The 10560-nt window shown below is 39.2% G+C and overlaps 1 long non-coding RNA gene across 1 annotated transcript in view; it reads left to right on the top strand.

Moving 5' to 3' along the window:
- Window positions 1-628: 628 nt before the first annotated feature.
- The window catches only part of LOC124429836, a 10756-nt gene continuing 824 nt past the window's right edge, over window positions 629-10560 (top strand). The window contains exons 1-2 of the long non-coding RNA XR_006943565.1: window positions 629-723; window positions 8958-9114. This is a non-coding gene — a long non-coding RNA (uncharacterized LOC124429836). The remainder of the gene's footprint in view (window positions 724-8957; window positions 9115-10560) is intronic.

Raw genomic sequence — 10560 nt, forward strand, 5'->3', positions numbered from 1 at the left:
AGTTAAAAAAGTACGATCGATGATATAAGATTCATCCTTTTCGTACTTTTCCCTTTCCAACGATTTAATGACTTTATTAGAGGCAAATCAGTAAGAGAAAGAGAAAGAGAGAGAGAGAGAGAGAGAGAGAGAACCTCTAATCAAAGATACTGACGAGATGAGAAACTTTGTTGGTTTGGCATTATGCTCCTTCTATCTTACCCTCCCTTCCTTTAACGTGTTTCAATCACTCTTATCCATATACTACAATTCTCGTTAGACACATTATATCACTTCTCTCTCTCTCTCTCTCTCTCTCTCTCTCTCTCTCTCTCTCTCTCTCTCTCTCTCTCTCTCTCCTATGACAAATCAAATTTATAATTGCAAAGAGTGCACGAAAGCTTTTCGATATTCTTCTTGAAAAAATAAATACAATAACAAAAAAACAAAAAAAGAAAAAAAAAAAGAACAGATCGTTTATTCGTAAGAAACTATTGTAATAGTTTTGACCTCGATCGTAATTTCCTTTATTCTCCATGGCTGAGAGTGAGGTGGGGAAGTAGAAAGAGGAAGAGAGAGAGAAAAAGAGTGAGGAGAGAGGGGATATACGATGGTAACGGCAAATAAATTTAATCGAGAAAAATCGTCGATCGATTACGTCGTAGAATACGACGATGAACGACGACTAGTTTACGGCGGTCGCAGTTTAACGCGTCTCAGCACAACTCGGTCTGTCCATTAAAGGTATTTACTGCATATTATTACCTTAACTGTGTTTGATCGTTTACGATCGGCGAATAATAAAATAATTATAACTCGGCGTCGTAAAAGTTTACGGGGAATCAGAGAAAGAGAGAAATATAGAAATACTACTCATCGGTACTCAAACTTAAGCTAAGTTCGATGTTACTCGCAATATTTACCCATACCATGTTCTGCCGTTCTGTTCTGTTCCGTTCCGTTCCGTTCCATGCCATGTCGTGAGTTAAAAGCGAGAACGTCGTTTCTTTTGGCTTCTCACGTCGTACATGAGTGTATGCCGATGCCGACCAAATCGTTCCCCTCGTAAAGATAACGAAATAGCCGGAGTCGTCTCACCATCAACGTTTGCCTCCATTTTTCGCTTCTCGCGAATATTTTCTCTTTTGGGTTCACGTTACGAACGCAACACTGGCTGATAGGGAGTCCTCGTAATTTCTTATAAGATATTCTCTTACGAAAGAGAAAGAAAGAAAAAATGAAAGAAATAACAAAACAGACAAAACAAAAAAAAACAAGAAAAAATGAAAAAGATCGGTATTGCCCTTAGAACGTTTTCTGAAACATTCAACCGATACCGATCTTACGATTCTCTTCTTAATCTAAATACTTAATAAATTAAATTATAAAATGGTATATATATATATATATATATATATATATATATATATATCTTATAGCTTCTTCCCACTCTCAAAGTCATCGTAAACGATTTTAAAGATCATCCAAAAACTCGACGAATAAAAATGCTATTTACTATTTAGCACCGTCGTGAAAACTTTCAAGGTAATATAGATTCCAATCGTTTCGCGATAAAAGAACGACTAATAATAAACTATAAAATATAGTGACAATAAGACGACATTATCGATTACGATCGTGAGTGAGTGAATAATATTACGACATAGTCTCGTTACTTCGAATATCTTGGACGTTCTAACAACAAGTCGTCCTCCTCGTCGTCGTCGTCGTCGTCGTCGTCGCTGTCGTCTACGTTGATTTACATCAAGAACCCAAAAACTTAACTCTTGGATCGTTGTTTATCGAGGAGCCGGACTAACCGTAACACGCGTGAATTATCGATCTTTAATGATGATTCCGAGTCTGGTGACCGTGCGCCAAGACGACGTTCTCGAACGATAAATCTTACGGTCGTAAACGATTCGAGGCGGACAAAGGAGCATCTTTCTACGGGGCGGGGGTGATCAAGAGGAAGAGAAGCAGACGGAAAGAGAGTGAAAGAGAAAGATAGAATGTATGTGTGTGTGTGTAAAAGAGGAGAAACGAAACGTGACAACGTGACAACAAAGGAACCTAAGTAGTAATCGTTTATGCGTTATAGACGATCTTTAGATATAGATTTCTCGCGAAAATCTCGAATTAGACTGCTCGTTTAAATCAGTATAGACCAGGATAGTTCCCTCCTCTCTGCTCATTCTCTTCTACTTATTTTACTTCTTCTTCGTCTTATCCATCTTCAACCATCAGTCCTCCTGCCGCCCTTCTACTTGGTCAACGTCTTCCGCGGAGTTACACCTACGTATATATCCAAAGAGACCCCAGCCAGGGCACACCCTGGTATACCAAAAAGTCTGACCTAATTGTGACTTATGGCGACTCTAATAGAGAATCACCAAAATCTAAAACGTGAACTCTCCTGATTGTCCTTTCCTCTATTTTCTCTCTTTCTCTCTCTCTCTCTCTCTCACTCTCTCACTCTCTTTCTGTCTGTCTCTCTCGGTTGAATGTCCGATGATATCTCTCAGAGGAAGATTTCACAAAAGTCACGAACTTTTGCTTGATCTCTTTTAAAGAACGTAACAGATAATGTTCCGTTGTAATAATTGAAAGCTAAGAAGAGAATTTCTTGGATGCGGTTTATAATGGATACCGGCATGAAAGAAGAAAAATAAAGAGAGAAGAAACGATTATCTGTTCCACGTTCTTTCCGTTTATTGTGCAGCTCGACAGGTGCGCGTACCGCGCAGCCCAGCTGCCGCCGCCGCCTTCGCCTCGATATCATTCTTACTTACGACTGCGTACCTGCACTTCCGTTATGGGGTCTCCTTCATGGTGCTTCCCTTTTCCGACGTCTGCCTCTTCTCAAACTTCCGCTCGACCAAATCGAAATAAATAAATATTGTTTTACTTTCTGAACGAGTAGATATGAATAACGATTAATCTCTTTCTCTATCTCTCTCTCTCTCTCTCTCTCTCTCTATTTTTAAATTTTGTTTTAAACAAAGATTTACAAAAACTAAAAATCATTATATAAAATGGATATATATATATATATATACATATACATACACAAACATACATATTTATATATAAATATATATTCGTGTAATAGATAAATCTATCGATTCGAACGACTAAAATCAAACGATCGCTCTTTTAAATCTTTAATGCGTAATCCTACGTGAATTTCTCTATACCATCGTTCTCCTTTTTCTCCCTCTATCCTGCGGGAGAATTTTGCAAAAGGGTAGTTCACGCACCCCTCGGCGAAGGCGCGACTGGATATCAAAGTCGCTATTTATAAGAGAGGCAGCTCTCTAGAACGCGCACGTGTTACATAAAATACTCGCGCGATTGTACGAACACGCGTGCGGACTAGCGAATGTACGTTCTAACACAGAGGACTACATACATATATATACATATATATATATACAGAAAGAGAGAGAGAGAGAGAGAGAGAAAGAGAGAAAGAGATAGATAGATAGATAGAAAGAGAGAAAGAGAGAGAGAAAGAGACCCGCGCACACAGTTCTACGCGAACGTAAAGGAACGATAGAACGCGCGGAAGGAGGACACGCGGAGGGAGGGAGCGGTCGGACGTATTTGCATATAGAGAGCGTTAGCTAAGGGAAATAGAAGCCGAATACGTGACAGCTTTGCTCTGGGAGGCGATTCTTCGCAGCAGAGATGGACACTTCCTATCAGCGAGTTCATTAATAACCAGACGAGGTTGGCCAAAGGTGAGCGGGGTGGGCTAAATGGCCGAACGTCCCTTCGTCCTTTTCTCTCTCTCTCTCTCTCTCTCTCCCTCTACTTCTCTCTACCTCTCTCAGTCTTTCGCTCTTTTGCTCTCTTGCTCTCTCTTTCGACTCCACCTACTCTCTGTCTTTTCATCCTACGCTTCCTCTCGCTTTCTCTATCTCTAATATACGTCCATCGCTCTTCCGCTCCCTTAAACGTATCACCGAATGGTCCTTCGTCTTTCGAGTCGACATACACAAAGAAAGAGAGAGAGAGAGAGAGAGAGAGAGAGAGAGAGAAAGAGCCTTATCTCAACTGGGTACGCGAGGAAAACTGGTAATGCCGTTAATGTTATACGACGATCGTTTAAAATAAAGCAGAGACTGATAAATGATGCCGTACGTACGAATTTCCAAGAAAATTGAAATTCCAAAGAGCTTTATGCTGATACGTACTATTGTAATAGACAATTCTACGTAGGGTGGGGAGGGAGGTAGGTAAAAGTGGGGGAGGAGGAGGGGAAGAAAAATATATATATATATATAATAACAGAATTGTTATCGAATGTCCGTCAAAATATTACTCGGAGTTTGTCCTCTAAGGATAAATACCTTTCTCAAAGGCAAATGGGATAAATCTGAATAACACGCATCAAGCGCGATACCTATGGCGGACCCCTTTTGATAAGGGTCTGCCAAAAGGGGTTGGTGAATGATTAGAGATATTAATATTGCTCGTTCGTAAAGGGTGCAAACTATCCAAGTATACGAAAGCCCAAACATCCCCTCTGTCCTTACTCTCAATGCGTTTAAATGGTTCTTCTCTTTGTAATCCGATCGCTTCTTACATCGAATTTAACACAATAGAATTTATTTAATGAAATATCCACATTGAAAATGTATAAGATTCTTTATTTGAAAATCGTTATCGGAGAGTTGAATTATATCAAACGATCCGTTCTTCGTTTCACGTGGCATAGCGATTAATTGGTAGAAAGCAAATACTTTGAGTGAGTGAGTGAGACAGAGAGAGAGAGAGAGAGAGAGAGAGAGAGAGAGAGATTCGGAGATTCGCATAGAGAGTTTTGGAGTGAGAAGGAAGTAACGTTTCTCGACGTACGAAGAGATTTCGATATCTCGATCTCGCAGCACGGGCCCCAGAGACAGTGTCGGATCCCGAACAAACGCGGCCACGAGACTCCGCAAACTAATTCTAATCTGGCGCTACCGACAAATCGCTCGCCATAAATCCAGGGCCAAGAAACCAGCGCCAAGACGTACCGTAATCGAAGATAAACCGTCGTACCCCAACCTTCTCTTTCTCTCTCTCTATCTAGCTATCTCTCTCTCTCTCTCTCTCTCTCTCTCTCTCTTCTCCTTTCCAACGAGCGAAAAGCAACTATCGTAGGGTTATCAAAGTCGACGTGAAACGTCGGAACTACAGGGGGTAAGACCGTTGTCGGCACGCTGAGAGGGGATTCGAACGAAGGGATCACATCTCCTATGTTATCCGGATAAATCAGAAATCAACTCGACCACCATTTGACTTGCTTCGAGTTCGAGGAAGAATATCCTATTTCTTTTCTTGTTTTTTTTTTTCTTTTTCTTATTTCTTTATAATCTAATATACGATGTATGTTGATAAATGCGACTATTTTTTTTCTCTGTCTTTTCTTTTTTTTTTTCTTTCGTTAAGAAATAATGATCCTAATATTCGATGTAGTATTTCCTAAAAAGAAAAAAGAAAAAAAAAGAGAGCGAGAGAAAGAAAAAAAAAAAAGAAAATAGGAAAATAAAGAAAGACAAAAATTATCAAAGTATATTTATCCATTAGACCTATCATCCGTTTGCTGGTCTATCTAAGCAAAATGAATTTCATTGTCTCACACGACGTCGACTTGTCGTTCGTTTGGACTACGTCTCATCAAGCAAGAATCCCCCGAGCCGAATGGTCGGACTCCTTGACGAGATTGATCGTTCCTCAACGACAAGCGTCCTTGTGCGGAACAAGGGAGACCCTTTTCCTACCCGTGAACGCACGAAGCACGATGCATCATACATCATCGAGATTGAAACATTTCCTTATTATTACCATCGCGGGCATAGATTAATTCTACGGTATTACAACGGGACCGTTCGTTCGTTCGTTCGTACGTTCGTACGTTCGTTCGTTCGTTCCTTCGTTCGTTCGTTCGTTCGTTCGTTTGCGCGGGATCCGGCAACGCGAGCCATTCGGGTGCCACCGTCACGTCTCTACGAACGACGTCGGGACGACGGACGTCTTTGTTTAAATCGGTGTTGGCGAGTAAAGTATCTACCTAGCTTGTTACTCCTTTCATTGATCCTTTCGTATCAATTTTCTTGACGAATACTTAATACCAACGTCGAATTTTATTTATTCACTATTCTAAATGATTTTTCTCTGAATTGAAAACGAACAAAAAAAAAAGAAAAAAAAGAAAATGTTCAATTAAAATATTTCACGATTACGTTAATATCGTATAATATATTGTACGTACGTGGGACATATGTTATTTCAAGGAAGATTTCTTTTTCTTTTTCTCTTCCCGCCCCTCTCCCCTCCCCTCCCCCCCCCCATAGAAGAAAGAAAGAAAGAAAGAGAAAGAGAAGAAGGAAAAAAGGGAAAAAGCAATTTTGAATTACGTCGATCAATAGGTCCATAATCTTCATATATGAAAGAAACAAGATAGAGGAGATAAGATTGATCGTAAGAGAAATAACGAACGCTATCAAGTTCGCCGAAATTATCCAACCCCAAACGAATCGTCTTTCTTCATTCTCTACCTCTCGATCTACCTACCAACAGATTCCTCGAAGGGTCTTACTAACCGGTGATTCCCTTTCTCAACAACGTCCTTGGTAGCGATCGTAACGATGGACGACGGGTGGTCCATCAAGCGCGACCACCGCGGACGCCAAAACGAATCGACAAAATCACCTTCGCTAGGTTTTTCCTTCTCGCGTATATACTGACTTTAATTTCGATTCGACTTAAGCTACGCCGATATAATGTCGCATTCGAATAAACGCCAGGGTGCTAATCGAATTGCCATGGTCGATACGATTGTTTGTTGTTACGTTTGAAAGTTTATCGGTCGGATCTTTCATTCCTTTTACAAATCGTCCCTCTGTCTTATCCGACGACCAAGTCGATTACGATCGTTAAGAGGAAAAAGAAAAAAAAAAATAGAAAGGAAGAAAAAATGAAGAATAGAAATTCAAAATATAATCTTCATCGATGAGGTGTTTTAAAATATTAAAAATGATGAAATTTTTCCAAAATTAAAAATACGATCGTATATTCTGAGATCATTCGAGACTATATACCATTAGTAAATACATCGTTCATTTTGATATCATTAATTAGCCATCGTAGCCAGATTGACGATGAATATTTACTGGAATTTAAGTTTATAATTACCGACAAATTCATAGATCTGTTATGCATCTATTGGACGTGGACCTACCAATCTTGTTATGGGATTATGAGACGGAGATAGGAAGAAGATGGTGAAAGAGAGAGAATCACAGCTATCGTCATTCCTCTCTATTCCTCCTTTTTCCTCAACGACGACAACGACGACGACAGCAGTTTCACGTGTCTTCTCTTTCCCTCTCTTACTCTTATTCCAATCTGCTCTTCTTCTCACCCTCTCTCTCTCTCTCTCTCTCTCTCTCTCTCTCTCTCTCACTCACTCGCTCTCCGCTTCTGCTCGCGTATTACGAATCGCCTTTCACGTCAAGCGCCGGGAATTAATGCGCGTAATATGTTGGCCGCGAGCACACGTTTACGGGTTTACGTTCCACGTGGGTATAACTTAAAACCAGCTTGGCCTATCGCAAAGGATGACACCTTAAAGGATATTCTACAAACGCGATATGCGTCACGACGCGCCAATACAATTATCTTTAAAAAAGAACAACTCATTAATGGAACGATTCATTATTGATCGTTAAATCTCACGTTATAATATCTATTAATCTTTGAACGATCGATCGTCTCGTATTTATTTAAAAAAGGGATATATTTCGAACGACGTTATCATGTTTTAAAATTCTAACTTACACGTTTTCTACGTATAATTATCATTTTAAAAAAGGAACGAACGAAAGAGAGATACTACCTCGAAACAAATTCTTTTTCCCTTTTTAGATCTTTCACTAGCACTCAACAACTCCTTTTCCCTTTCACGTTGATATTTCCAACCAATGTACTCTACACAGATTTACCTTGCTCCCGGTAATCAGCTTTCGATTATTTATCGCACTATTAATCCGGGAATAGGTCCCCGATCGGGCAACCCAATTTGTAATCGTTAACCGAACTTGATTTGGTCTCCCATCTTCCTCACCCTTCCTCTCTTCCTCTCACCCTTCTTCTCTCTACCGTTCCTTTTACTGGTAGCCGACTCGCGCGAAGATCCGACTACGTGTAACGTAGAAGTAAGTTTTGCTCGGAAGCTCGATGAAACATCGCCGCGAGTTTCTCCTCCGCGTTCTCGTGCCTGTCACCCTCGTTCGTGGTCAAATGCTTTATGGGTTTCCCCTTTCGTGCGGTTGGAAGGGTAGAACGCTTAAGTACGTTCGATATCGTCTGTATGAGGCAAAGAAAAAAAAAAAATATATATATATATATATATATATATCATTTCCCGTCTTATTTATCTCATCGATAAAATAGTATGAAAATTAATAATAAAAATAAAAAAAAAGAAAAAAGAAACAAAGATCCTTAGGAAAATGTGAAAGAGAGAAAATCTATAGATTAAAATAGATGGATCATCGTCAATGCATCGTCAATAGGCATAGAATAATTAGTAATAATACGATCTGTCGATGTGAATTTTATCTCTGATTATATTCATGGATTCTATTAATATTTTTTTTATTAAAATATTACGAATACAGGATTCAAAAATTGGAAATATTTGAATCAAATAAATGCCATGTAATAGGATAAACAATATGTATTATTTTATACTTTAAACTCTGTATTTGAAAAGATAGAGTATATTTGTGGATCGATCAAAAATGTATATTAAAAAAGACGAAGATTATAGATACACCTATGCACAATTGCATTGAGATAAGAAACGATTAATTAATCGACCAACTGACGATTATCAAAGAAATAAATATCGATCAACGTAATAGAAAAAGAACCTTCGTCAAATTCCAATAAATAGAACATATGTTTCCCTTTCTCCATCATAGATTATGCGAGTTCTTGACTCGAGGAGAAGCTGCTATCGAACGTTCTCGACCTACCGTCCGCAATGATACATCGGCTATTACCCGGAGCACAGCACCTGTTAATGCGTTTCTCTTCGGATCCCCGCCTCGACAACACACCTGACTTCTATGCGCCGCTGTGAGCCACCATTCTCAACGATCGCGAAACGTTCTCGCGGCTATTCTCGATAAGAATATCGCAGCAGGAACGACTCATGGAATTAGTCCTTGGCTTTATACTTCACCATAAGCCGCATGTCGCAACTCTTTCTTATATATCTTTTCCTCCCTTATGATTTCTTCCTGCTTCCGTCAATTAATTATATACCTATTGAATTACCTCTTTCTTTCATATTTATAAAATCAGCCCCAATGGGGAAGGGGATTGAACGTACAGCATAGACAAATCCACATTATCAAATTTTTAACTCCATTAGTAATTATCTAGATACATCTGTTATAATGTCTTTATCAATTGTACGACATATAACAAAAGATTCGAATGAGATAAAATATTTTTCTATATTTCAAAACTCATTTCGAGTAATACTTGGAAATTATGTACAATCGTTAATACTATCTTCTCATCCATACACGGATAGAATGGCATAGGGAAGAAGAAGAAGAAGAAGAGAGGGATCTTAATACCCTTCTTAAATATTCTTTTCCATTCTCTTTAGATCCTCTTCGAATCCTTCTTTCTCTACCTCCTCACCCCATCATCTTCTTCTTCTTCTTCTTCTTCTTCTTCCTCCTCCTCTTCCTCTTTTTCTTTTTCTTCTTTTCACCGAGACAACACTCGAAAGATCCTTACGCCTGTCTCGATCTTTCTCTTCCTTCTATGCCCTTCCCCTCCTAACCTTTCTCTTATCGCTGAGAAGGGTATTAAGCCGAGGGGTAAAATTCTTAAAGGTAGAAACAAATAATACGATTACGTTCCGTTTCCGTTTATTAAAGAAACAAGATATCGCGACTCTCTCAATCTATCTATCTCTTTCTCTCTTTCTTTCTTACTTTCTTTCTTTCTTTCTTTTTCTCTTTCTTTTACTCTCATTCTCTGAGCGATTCGAAGCTGAGTCTTCCTACTTGTAAGAACCTCCATCCTCTTCTCCTTTTTCCAACGAACAGGCGCACTTCTTCTGGCATGGCATTCGATACCGAAACTCGATATTAAAACTTACCGTGCGAATTACAGTAGGGATCTGCACTTATTCTTTCTCTCTTTCTCTTTCTCTCTTTTAGAGCTTTATACGAGAAGAGAAGCACATACGCGAAACGAGTAAAGCCAGCCTGCTCGTCCGGGTAATCAGGCCGAGTTTCAACGCTTTCCTGAATCAATTCGTTCTCTCTTCAAAGCGAATACTATGCTCTTTGCCAAACTCGTCACGCGATGCCCCTCTCTCTCTCTCTCTCTCTCTCTCTCTATCGAAGGCATTGGTCTCTATATCTCTCTTAACTCTTTTTATCTATGTTTCAAAGTTCCATTAAGACTACTCGTTGCTACTAATTTACGAAAACTTAATTTTCTACATTGACGAATGAAAATTTTTAATAATAATTTCTAATTTATGTACATATATTTTCT

This window comes from Vespa crabro, chromosome 16, assembly GCF_910589235.1.
Source record: "Vespa crabro chromosome 16, iyVesCrab1.2, whole genome shotgun sequence".
Classification (NCBI taxonomy): Eukaryota; Metazoa; Arthropoda; class Insecta; order Hymenoptera; family Vespidae; genus Vespa; species Vespa crabro.